Below are 13,418 nucleotides of genomic sequence, written 5' to 3'. Positions count from 1 at the left end.
ATATAATTAATAAAATAAAAAATTAATTAGTTTGTGGCTTATATTAATTTTGTTTATAAACTTTCATATTCAAATAATATTTCCTTACTGTTTATAACATTCTAAATTATAAATTGCACTTTTATGTTATTATGTAACAAAAATTCTTGTTCAAAACATGTTGCCCTCTGGCCTAGCTTATATTTAAATGTATTTGTAAACATACATTGTTATTTTAAACACATTTATTTGCGAGAGAGAAATTAAAATAAAATGTTTTAAATAAAAGTATTTAATTGAAAAGCGTTTTAAATTAAGCTTGAGAGTGTGTTCTGAAAATTTAGTGGTATTATAATGTACGTAATTTATGATTTGTTTTATTTAACTGATTATTGGATAGTGACTTACCATAATTGATTACAGTTTTAATATAAAACACTCATTATAATAAGATCTGTATTAAGTTAAATTATTTTCTAGACGCGAAATTTACGGGCTAAAATATGTAATTTTTGGTCCAAAAACTCCGCTCCCCTCCAGTCAAATGTAACTGTAATTGTACAAACATTTACATTCGTTGAATGCGGAACCAAACTGCAACCTAAACTACAAACTTTCGTTACAGGGACTTATTTACAGTAACTTTGAAACGTGTAATGTTTGGACAAACAACACCCCACACCCTCACAGCAGCAATAATTACTTGGACTAACAGCTTCAGGTGTGGTCAGAGATAACAGTTGGGCCAGCAGTTTACTCTGCCACTTGTAACTGTAATCGTACAAACATTTATACTGGTCGCATGCAAAGTACCTGACGTAAACTACAAAATCCTTTTTATAACGATGTTTCAGGGAATTAGTTACAGTCTTTTATCCAACAACTGAAGACAGAAATGATGATGATACTATTAAAATATCAGAGAAAATGTTGCGATAGAGAAAATATACGAGCATAAAATTCACATTTTCAATAGCATTGGATATCCGTTATTTTGATAAACAAATTAAATAAAAAAAACAAATATTGTAAAGCTCGTTAATATGGTGGGTTGAAACTGTAAATTTTCTATGTTAAGTGATTGTTTACACTGTATTTAAAACTCAAAACCCTTTTATTTACCATATAAGTTATTTAAGGTTACTTGAAATTAATTTTTTTCGATTGCATGAAAAAAATTGTTTTATTTTGTAAAGCTTTACAGCCGGTTTCATTTTTCGATGTTTGATTACTAGATGCATTCCAAATATTTTTCGAGAATACTTCAATTTAACCACAGCGATTTGAGCCCCTAGGAATTTATTTCAATATTCAATCACAGTTTTCAATATTAAATAATATTAGTAATTTTTAGTTTGTTTAATGTTTTACTTTATTGTGTGTATTAGGTTTGTAAATATAGTGGACCTTTGCAATTAACATGTAAACTAATATATATTTAATTTATCCATATTTATACGATGTTTCGCGAATGGTTGGCATAACTTAAACATATCATAGCTGACACTAAAACAAGCTAAAAGTTAATATGAACATAATGTCCTATCCCGCTTTGTTGAGTGCCTGTGTGTAATTATGTTTTTTTTTATCAAACAGATTATATTTCACCGGTTGAGCGAATAACGTGAAAGTTGGTATTTATGTTAAGCTAATTAAATGGAAAATATAAAAAATGTTACAAACACATATATTACTTTCCATTTCAAAATGGCAGATTTTCTTAAAAATATTCAAAATATACTGTCTCAAAACTGTAAATAGTACTTAAAAATGTCTTGACTCATTATTATATAAAAAAAACAGTAGCAGTCGTGGGACTGCCGATAGAAGTGAAAACGGAACTATTAAGTTGAGAGTAATTAAAACTATATGCAAAAATTATACAGATGTACTGCTACTATAACGTATTGTTGACGTGACTCACAAAATTATACTTGCAAAAAAGTTCAATGCAATCATTTATACTTGTAGTAATTGCTCAATATTAATAGTTAGTTAAACATAAAATACAAGTGAGTTAACACCGTTTGTAAATAATACAGTTTATTGCTACGGATAAAAGTATATAATTGCAATAACAATTAAATCCACAATATTTTTAAGACTAATAAATTAGTTAAATTAACTTGGTTCTTTCGTAAAGGTATTTTTTATTGCACAATAAACTAATTTATTGAGTTAATACGGTATCAGTGAGCCAATGCGCCAACTACAGTTCCGGCAGAAACGTTCACTCATCACTTCATACGCTACTACAAGCTAAAACTAAACTTCCAATAAAAAAATGATAAATTACAAAAAAAAATATTCATCTATTTTTCACACAACTTTCTCTCTGACAAATTTTGTCTGACCAAAAAATTAAAAAAAAATCCTCGCTTACTACTTTTTTTTCTTGTCATTGTAAACGCTATGTAAAATGTAAACAATAATCAAAATTATTTCGAAATTTTTTTAATACTTAAAAATGTAACCAATAGATTGCCAATATTAAGAGCTTTAATTTGAAGCATCCTACAGAATTGTACGACATTGGCTTCACTTTTAAATCGCGAGAGGAAGCCGTAGAGGTCACTGATTTTCGCAGTCCTGTTTTCATACTCCGCCGGGACAGTTTTAACACAGCGAGACTGACTTTTTCATGCAGGTTAGTAGTCCGCGGCCAAGTATACGGTAAAAATGTTAAAAGGCAAATTAGAAAAAAACCAGTACAGTTATAAAAAACTTACTAGACACCAATTAAATGAAAAATTACATTACAATTCCAACGGTACTTGTTTCATTGAATTCCGTCAATCCAAGTAAACACAACCACGTTAAAGATAGGCTTACACAAGCCTGGAACAACAACCAGTTTGTCTTTTGATAGGGATCAGCTGTTTTACATAGAGTATTATCATTAGCATGTCGGTGACGCGAACCGAGGATTTTACAATCTACCAAAACGCTCAACGCGCCTAAAGAAGTTTTCACTTCAATATATCGCAAATTTTATGGCAAAACTAGAAACATCAAATCTGTTAAATTCGGTTGATAAATAATTGAGTGTTTATGCTTATAATTAATTCTTATATTTATAACATCGGTTTTTTAGTAAAGTGGAACATGTAGACGCATGAAAAATTTAACCCAAAGTTAAGGTATGTATCATTGTGGTAATCAGTCACAATATTACTAAAACGAATCGTTGCCTTATCATGCACAAACAAAATGTCACAATTTTTTTAAATTTAAATGCCATCTATAAATCTGGGATCGTTCTTTCGATAACTTCTAGGTAAAAGTTTCCATTTAGATGGAGCAGATTAATATGTGGCTCAGAAGGTGATTTCCAAGTATACTACACCACACATTTAAACGAAACTCCTGCAGCTGTTGACACCTAATCGTATACGAGTATTCGAGAGGATTCTCTAGTGCCCAACTATGCATTCTATGTGAATGTACTATACCATCTCTGAAAGATCTAGCATCATCTGTAAATAAAACTTTCTCAAAATGATTTATATTGTAAATATGACAATTTATATCAGTTGGGAAGTCCAATACTCAATCCTTGGAGGGTGGCCTTTTAGAAGTAACTTTTGGACTTTAGTCAGGTGAAATGAGTATATGCCATTGAAGTGAATCAAACGTGACACTAAAGTTTGTTTTTTTTAGTTCATTATTTTCCTTTAGCATGTCCCTGGACTCTGCTTGTCAAAATTACAATGTACATAAATAATTAAGAAAAATTAATTATAATGTAAAATATTTTTCGCCTAAATTCTTTCCATCAGGGTGTACTTCACTGTAAACCGCTCCATGTATATCCTTTTTGCTTCAGTAATGTTTTCAATAATTTTGTACAGTAGTATAAATTAATTGTTAATATTTGTTAATAGTTATATAACAATGTATGTATCCGCGACTCATTACATGTACTGATTGTTTGCTACTTTTTGTTTGTAAGCTTAAAATGTGAAGCTCATTGATAAACGAATTATAATAAAAAATATGGTATTTTATCAATTCACACTCAAAATACTAATCATGTTTCTTATAAAATTCAAATAACAATTGTGCGATCACTTACGATAACCTATTGTATGTAACATGCTTCAAAAGCACCTCACTGTATATATTATTAATACCTATATAATATATCATAAAGACCTACAAAAATTACCTCTAAGCAGCTGAACTTGTAAAACATTCCTGCATAAACCATAATGGGAACATATACCGTTTTATCGAAACAATTGTATGAACAACGCAATGTAAATCAATCTGTCGGCTAGAAAAACATATATGGAGGTGACCGTTCGCGTTGAATTGCTACTTTGTTAAAGACTCTCAAAAATTTTTAATTTGTAACAAAAACAAACAGGACTGAAAGAATTAATCTGTTCTGATATCACAATGATAGCATATAATTTCATGCCTGATGAAGTTAATTTCTTTCCAAGTGAAGTCTTCCGTTTGGACTAAAGCTTACCCTCATGGTACCCATTATATTTCACTGCTTATCACACATATATGGAGATGACCGTTCGCGTTGAATTGCTACTTTGTTAAAGACTCTCAAAAATTTTTAATTTGTAACAAAAACAAACAGGACTGAAAGAATTAATCTGTTCTGATATCACAGTGATAGTATATAATTTCATGCCTGATGAAGTTAGTTTTCTTTCCAAGTGAAGTCTTCCGTTTGGACTAAAGCTTACCCTCATGGTACCCATTATATTTCACTGCTTATCACACGTTCCAGTCATTTCCCGGGAACCGTTCAATAAAACATTTAAAATACAAACTATCTTTATATACAGTGTGTTAGCGCGATTTCAATTGAAATGTATTTAAAGAAATATAACTACAATTATTAAAAAATTGTACGTCTTAGATTAATATATGTGAAAGTGAGTTATAAATGAAATAATAAGTATTATAATAGTAATAGAAAATTATACATTGCACGTTTTAATTTTGTTTTAAATTAAGAATTTAGATTATTTAACTTAAAAAATTTAGAAGAACTTCATTACTTCTGAAATATGGAAAATATTAAGAAAGATAACATGATTATTATTAATAAAGCTTTTTACACATAATAAGAAATAAAAAGCATGTTTCAATACTTTCTGACTAGTAGGCTGGCTAACCGGCTTGTGATCCATGTTCATAGAGATATGGATTAAAATTCTTAACTAGTTAAATATTTTTCACATACAATAGATTCAATGCATTAAAATATTAAAAGATGTGAGAAAGCTAATGATTATTAGTTTTTTGGGTCCATGGAAGCGCATCTTTGCCACAAAAACGTTTTTAATAACCAATATTTCATAAATATAAAACCAATTTAAGTATTTGAGCTCAAATTAGAGTGTTATTCTAAATAATATGTTAGTCTGTGGTACTGTAATGTCAAGGACGAGGTGAGGTTTACAAGATTTGCACATCTTACGACAACACAAAGGAAACAATACAAATTCGATCAAGTAAAACATGGTTTGGTCACCATGATAAGTAAGTATAATTAAAATACAATACAGATCACGTTAATCTAGAAACTGCGTATTCCTGAGACCAGAGCTACCTAAATTATTGCAAGGTCAAGGAAGGGGGTTTCAAAATAACACGCGGTTTGATGTGTTTGTAGCAGCCAGTTTATTATATCGGTACCTTCCAAAATTCGTTACAGATCCGGAAGCTCCAACAGGATTGGGGAATACTGAGACGCAAAGTTCTATATATTGGATTCTGCCACTATCTAGTTCTCTAAGGTTTAAAGGTCAAGAGTTCTAAGACTTCCTGAATGCCTACAAACTAGATCCTCCACCAGCTAGGATCAACGCGAGGTCGTTATCAGTGTCTTAAAGACAAAATTAGTTTAATTAGAATTTGTATATCGATTATATGTATTAGTCAAACATTGTATCCCATTCATTAACGTCTTGGCACATTCTACAATCATTCGAACAAGCTTGTGAGTTGAATGAGTTACAGGTAATTTGAAATTGGTGTGAGATTGATTACTTTACTTTTATAGTAGTCATATTTATTTAAGGTATTTTATAACTATAGAGCCAATGTACTTTAATTGTTACGGTGGTAAGATTTTCTAACCCCAGTAAAGGTTTTTTGTAATTTAAAAAATTCAATGTTTGTGTTATTATGGTCCTTAATATAATACTAAATAAGCCAGCCTATATACACAGAACGTACTACCTGAGCGGCCTAAGACATACTAAAAGATGAAGGTCAGATCCGGAGCCTCAGCACTTGACAGCGAATACTTCCGATCGGAAAATGGTAGACTACCTCACACCTCAAACTGTCACTGTATTTCCTCGTACCTCATGAAATACTCACGGGATGGTTTTCCAAGTATTTAGTTCCATACAATATAACGTTAATAGAGTATTAGGAAGAATACAAGTTTATAATTATGTCCGTATTAAACCACATATAGTCAGGAAGGTTAAAAAAAAACGTTATATTTATAGGTTGATTTTTAGTCCTTAACACAGTAAATATTCAAACAAGCCTTTTTGACATTGGTACCATCATAAAAATGAAAAGAATAATAGTAAAGTCATGAAATAAGATATAAAATTAAATGAAAGAGAGGTGCTGGTCAAACGTCAAACCGAAAACTAAATACGAACTCCTGAACCATCTTCACATAGCAGTCAAACACAAAAACTATCATTTCAGTTTTAAGATTAGAGGCCTAATATCTAAGCAATTATTTTATAGAGTCATGACAAAAAAAAAAACCTTCGTCTAACATTCTGCGAGATAACTTCTCATATTTTACAACAAACAGAAACTTTTGTTTATATAGTGCGAAATGTTATATAAACAAACAATTACACAAAAAGTTATTATTATGTTATTCGATCACTTACCAGCGTCTCCTTATGCAATCCCTGCTAATCCCATACCATTATACAGTACGTAGAATACTTTACAGAATTCACAGAATTAGTTTTATGTGATTTTATTAAGAAGGAAGTAATATTGATAAAAATAAGTCTCTCACAAAAATAATTTCCTCTAATAAACTGGGAACTGCAAAACGCACATTGCATGTGGAAGTTAATAGCGCTAAGTGGAAACGTCATTGAAATTTAACTTTAACTTCCTATAATAGTTGAATTGAAACAATTAAGCCAAAAATGGCGTCCTCATCAAAACTATACGGTACTTAAGAAGTCTGTAGTAAGGAGCAGACAACCAAATATAATGATTAGACACATGTATAAGGCTTTTACCGTTCTGAATTATTTATTCACATTATTACAAACTGCGGAATATTGCGCATTATCCGCATAATTATAATAATTCTATATCACCCTCACGCTTGAAGATTACATAAAATACAGTTTTAGTCCGTGTAACATCAGTTCCAGTTCAGCGGCTGCGTGGTAAGAGGAACACTTATAATTCTATCGCACCCTCACGCTTGAAGATTACATAAAATACAGTTTTAGTACGTGTAACATCAGTTCCAGTTCAGCGGCTGCGTGGTAAGAGGAACACATATAATCCTATCGCACCCTCACACTTAAAACATTTAATATTCAACATTTTAAAAAAGTAATACTTAAATTATGGAAAACAATCCTCTCACAAAATAAGTTCATCTATGTTTAAATGTTTATCTATATACACATTTGCATAGATAACACAAATAATTGTAATAATAATTTTAAAATTAAACCGCCTAAACATTATTTTTTATTGATGTGTCAGCTATACGAAATAAAATATATGTTTACATGTTCTAACATGCCGATCACAATTTCCAGTTTCACTGGAAACTGTATTTTCTATCACCCAACAAACAAATACAAATGTAGTTGTGTTCGTGTGGTATAAGCGAATTTCAACGGTTAACTGGCACAAAATCTAGAGTGCCTTCAAAATAAGCATATTTAGTCATCATATTGATATAATTTACTTCCTTGGAAACTAATTGAGCTGTAAAAAAGACTGATTTATTAACAGGATCGAGCGCTTTTTTAGTGTTTGAAGCGATAACGTTCGCAGTTTAGCATTGATTCAGCGACATTACACATTATGTATTTGTAATTTTTGTTATGTGTTCTTAGGTGTAAACTATTTAGATAGTTAGAGCTACCAATGTCTTGATTTTTACATCTATAATAACAATCTTTCATCTATACAAATTTCCCGAGAATATACTATATTAATGAAAGGGATCCTAGTTTCTAGGAAATGGAATCAGAAACTTAAATGTGCAGACAACTCAACGTTATGTCGAAAAACGTCATTAGTACTTTCACAGGTATTTATTTTCTTATTTTTACATAGCGAAGGTATATTTATTTTTAATACATACGCCATAGTAAATATTTTAAAAATTATATTCTACTAAAATGTGGGTGTTTATACAAAATTTCATTTAAAATGTTTAGTAAACGAATGTTTTGTAAAAAGTAAAGTTACTACTTACCCGTTTTGGAGGCAAGTTGCCTATAAAGAGGTATCTCAAATAATATAAGTTCTTTGGTGAAAGATAAGACTTGAGTCTTGGTTTAAAAGCGTTTATCAAAAAATACTAGTTTTATTCGAAAACTCAAGTATATGTATAAAGCATCTATTTCATCTGAAACAAATTCAGTTTCAGTATATAAATATATTAAAATAATGTATAAGTAGATAGAGTTAGTTATTACTTGAAGAAGAAATCAGATTACAGATCTCGAAAAGGAGTGTTACTGATTTCTTGTTTCACTGAACGATGGCAAATGTACGGACAAATCCCGTTTCCCTCCACAATCCTTCCATCGCCAAAAATAACCTTTAAAACAAACAAAAAATTATTTGTCACCCATTACATGGCTTGACAGAAAATAGTAAATGTATTTATAATATTTAAACACGAATGTCTATTTAGTAAGTGACTTTCTAATATTTATTTCCATTTTTAATTCGTTTCGTTTAGCTACGATTTTCTCTACAAACTTACCAATTTCATTATTCCTTAAGCAAAATTAAGTAACTAAAACAGACCTGAAAGATAAGAATGGAATTTTTGAGAAAATACTCAAAATACCTCAGAAAATACAAAGGAGTAGTACAGCACACGAGGCTTTTCGTAGTATAGGGTTCTCTGAGGTCGAATGCACAATTTCAAACGTACAGCTCATTTCAATCCAGAGATGTCCTGCAGAAAGATATGCAAACAGATATACATTTTAACATATTCCTGGCTGGAAAAATGATACATTAATTAGCCTAATGAGTGATAAATCAATAACGCTCAAATAAATTCCGTGGTTGGACATCCACCATGCTAGAATTAATTTTTGTACAGGTTGAAATTAACTTTCGTGCACAAGTTAAAAATATACAAACAAAATATTTCTCGAGTTCTTTCTCGATATGATAGATTTATATTTTGGTTTATGTGTTGTGTTCCTTAGCAGATTTCAGTAAAACAGATCATAAAAATACTTCAGTTGGCTACGGACCGTACTACAACGCAAGAGTGTGCTAAAATCGAATCTTGTCATAAATTTATAACTTTGACTTTGCACTCTTTTTTTCTGTTTTACTCTATTTACAAAATTGTTACATGTAAAAATGTCATATGATTGCATTGATTGTTCACTTACCCTTCTATTTTATTGTTGCCATAATGGTTACCCTTATTCGCTTACAATTTCATTTACATGTTTTTGTAGATATTAGCAAATTTGTCTTAAACCTAATTATTGTGCTGACATTTAGTAAAAAAATGTGTGTTGACGTTGAAAATTCTTAAATAATATAAAATAAACCAATGATAAATATATCAGAGAATGCCAGTCATTTGACAATTTTACGCTATAATCATTTTTCTATACATTTTATTTCTTGAATAGTTTCAACTTGCATAGTAGAAGATAATTTTTGTTAATACGTTTTTATTTTTGAGTTGAATTTCATGTTAGATTTGTATATAGGGGTTCGGCTATGACCTTTACTACATACTAAAGTTTTCATAATGCATTCATTCAATAACTCTTATATGTATTAAAAGTTTGGTTTCCCCAATGTAGGGTGAGCTACTATTACTTTGGATATTTACATATTTTGGATATTTACTATCAGATTTCAGCCGTAAAAGGTGGAAAAATGTCCCACAGTGACCTGCATCAGTCTTTAAACTATTCTACCAACTGTGAACAGTTTTGATATTATGCATACTAGTCATATTGGTTGTTTTTGATAAAGCTTCAGGTAACCACAATAAAACTTCACAATCTAAAAGTCACACAAAAGTAATCGGCATGCAAGATGTATCATACAAACTCGGTAAGAACCGGAAAAATAACATATTTATTTTGTAATAATCGCGTAGAAACAATATCTCATCGGCATGGTTGTGCATTAAACCTGAGCTAAAATAACTATTTTAAAGCAATCAAATTCTCGACTTCCGTTAAATTTTTATAATTTGCCTTTTTCTTTGATCCTTGAGAAAGAACTAATATAAGGTGAAAAATTCGTATTGTTGTCCTTCGAAACATATTTAATGGTATCATATTTTTCTAAGCAAATAAAAATTGTAAACATTCTTTTCATTGCCACTTTAAGGTAAAAAGAAGTATGTGACATAAAATAAATTATTTAATAAACGATCTCATATTGCAAAACATTTAATAAAATCTAATAAGAAATTAAATTAAAAATTATGAAACATTCATGTTTTTTTTACACTCCCTTTGAAAATATAAAAAAGACTCACAGAAAAGTACTATTATTGTTAATGAAAATCCAACCCTATATGCCTCGTCAAGCTTAGTACTCTAACTAGTAAAGAGAATTTTCTAGTGTGTGTAATTGCTTCTGTAATGATCTTAAATTAATTCTATAGCTTAATTGGTTGACATGGGCTTGTATATATATTTAAAGCAACTGTGTAGCACATTCGGAGGGCTACTGAAAAAAATAGGCTTTGACAACTTTGGAGTTTATTTTACAGTTTAAATTTACTTAATATTATTGGTGACCTTACAAATAAACTGGACGATACTCTCTTTAAATTTTTTACACAATGAAAGTATACAGATTTATCCATAGCCATATGATTAGAAATTACTAACTTTATTTGGTAACAACAACAACAGTACGTGACTACGCATTAGTTTGCTAACCGCCAGCTGTAACTAACCATCATTCTGTAGAACTACGACTTTATGTAATTTAGACATATAAATTGATGATAATAAACAAAATTTCCATCGATATTTTCATTGAATTTGATAAAGTAACTTATAATAAACACACCAATAAAAAATAATTTTATTTGTGTGAGGCCTTTTCGTTTTTAATGCAAACATCATCATACTCCCAAGTGGTTACTGTGATAATACAATAATTCTGTACTTAAATAAAAAAATAACATTAAAAATACAAGGATATAAAATAAAAAAAAAATTAAATATGCTTAATTTACGTGTAAAAAATAAAATATTTTTTCAATTATAAACAGTATTGGTGAATTTTGGAACAAACCAGTTTCATTACATACTAAGTTATCTTAGTTCTTCTGTACAAGCAAAATTCCATAACCATTGAGAAATTGTTTTATTTACTACTTCTTTTATTAACTTGACTTTTTTAAAACCAGAGTTAGGCAGTTTTATGTTTTTACCATTGTCATTCTTTTTATGTAATTAAAATTCTAAGATTTAAATAATATTATTATTTATATAAAATATTAGATTCTAGTGTCGTACAATATAAAGTCGGTGGTAAGCTTCCAAAATATTATTGTGACTGTTGGGTTCCATCGTAATTCCCTAGAATAAAAACGTTAAGAAAATATTTATATCGGCCTTAGGAGTTTTAAGTAATTTAAATCAAGATATTTACCCTGATATCTTCACAAAATTTAATTTTGAGAAATAAATTGAATAATGTTGTGCCTTTGCTTAGTAACAAAACACGGACGGTTTTCTTGATTTTGCAATGACGTGATATATTTAACTGTAACGTAAATTTAATATAAATTATATGAATGATAAAAATATACTGTATTTTTATAAACAATGTTAAAATTCTAGATACTTTCAGTAATTAAGATACATTAGTTATATATGCCATGGAAAGACTTTAGAGATAATATATTATTGAAAGCTTCCGAGCGGCCCCCCTCTCCACCTCACCCATATTACCCCCAATCTTAACACCGCAATTAAGCATCTGTTTACCAATGTTTACCAGAAAAAACAACTTGATTTATCTTTGAAATCTATTTTGCACTTTAATTTTCATTCAGGCCATTTTCACTAAACGAGCATAAACCACCATTTATATCTAAGCCTCTGATACTTTTACTTACTACAAAAGTGTTATTTTCTAAATTAAGAGTAAGCCTATGCCAGTTTTTTGAAATCTGTAAATTTATTTTTTAAGCTTGAACTTTAATATTCAGACATATAATCTCGCGTTTTTTATTGTGTACTGCATTTCTAACCTTTTGGTCACTAGAGAAGAACTTCGTTGCCGGGTGCGGAAATCCAGAGAGTCCGTCGACTTACTGCACTTGTGTCGTCCAGATACCGTCTTACATGCTGTGTATATTTCATTCCTGCCTGCTGTGGTTCACAGATGTTGAGTTTTATATGGCACCACGTCGAAGGTGTATTTTTTGCAGGTCTAGGTCTCTTATTGTTGAATACATTTTCACAGGACATTTCGCTACAATTAAGAGTCTCTCGCTTTTTAATACCATGTTCAACGAAAAAACGTAAAAATTTTTATATTTCATTGAATTTTACCCTGTTTTTAACTATGGAGTTCTTTGTCAGGGACGGGTTCTGAATCCTGTTTGGCGAGAAAATTTCTACTTTAAGAAGTGCCCTTTGAATTAATTGTGGCCTAAGATGAAGTGATGGTTTGCAGAGGATATTTTCCTCAAAAGAAAATTTTAACTTTTAACTCAATTTTTTCAAAGTTATTTCTCATTTAGTTTTTAATAAAATAACCTTATTTCCTCGATATTCCCACTATTAAAAATCAATAAACAAGAACCGTTCTATTATTCCTACACATATAATGATTTTTAGGATTGGGTGATTTACATTAAACTGTATTCCTGATTTTATAATATTTGAAATAAGTAAGTAAGTTGAACCATTTCTTTCGTTTTAATGCGACATGTGCTAGTGAGGTATCACTGTCCAATAAAACTAATGCATATCCCAGGTCAGTGTAGTTAATGTGGGGGAACATCCGACGCTGCAGAACAGGGTAATGTATTTACGGCCGTTACACGGGCATCATAAACTGCTAATTAATTGTGATAGGCCGTAAAAATGGCCAAGGTATACTACGACACTGTAATTCTATTAAAATGTCACCTACGATTTAAAATTTATAATTAAAACAAAATTAATAGTGTTTACTTACCAAGGACATCTTTTTGAAATGGAGCA

The sequence above is a fragment of the Homalodisca vitripennis genome, chromosome 5 (assembly GCF_021130785.1).
Source record: "Homalodisca vitripennis isolate AUS2020 chromosome 5, UT_GWSS_2.1, whole genome shotgun sequence".
Classification (NCBI taxonomy): Eukaryota; Metazoa; Arthropoda; class Insecta; order Hemiptera; family Cicadellidae; genus Homalodisca; species Homalodisca vitripennis.
The sequence above is the reverse complement of the archived record's forward strand: the minus strand, read 5'-3'. Positions refer to the sequence as shown.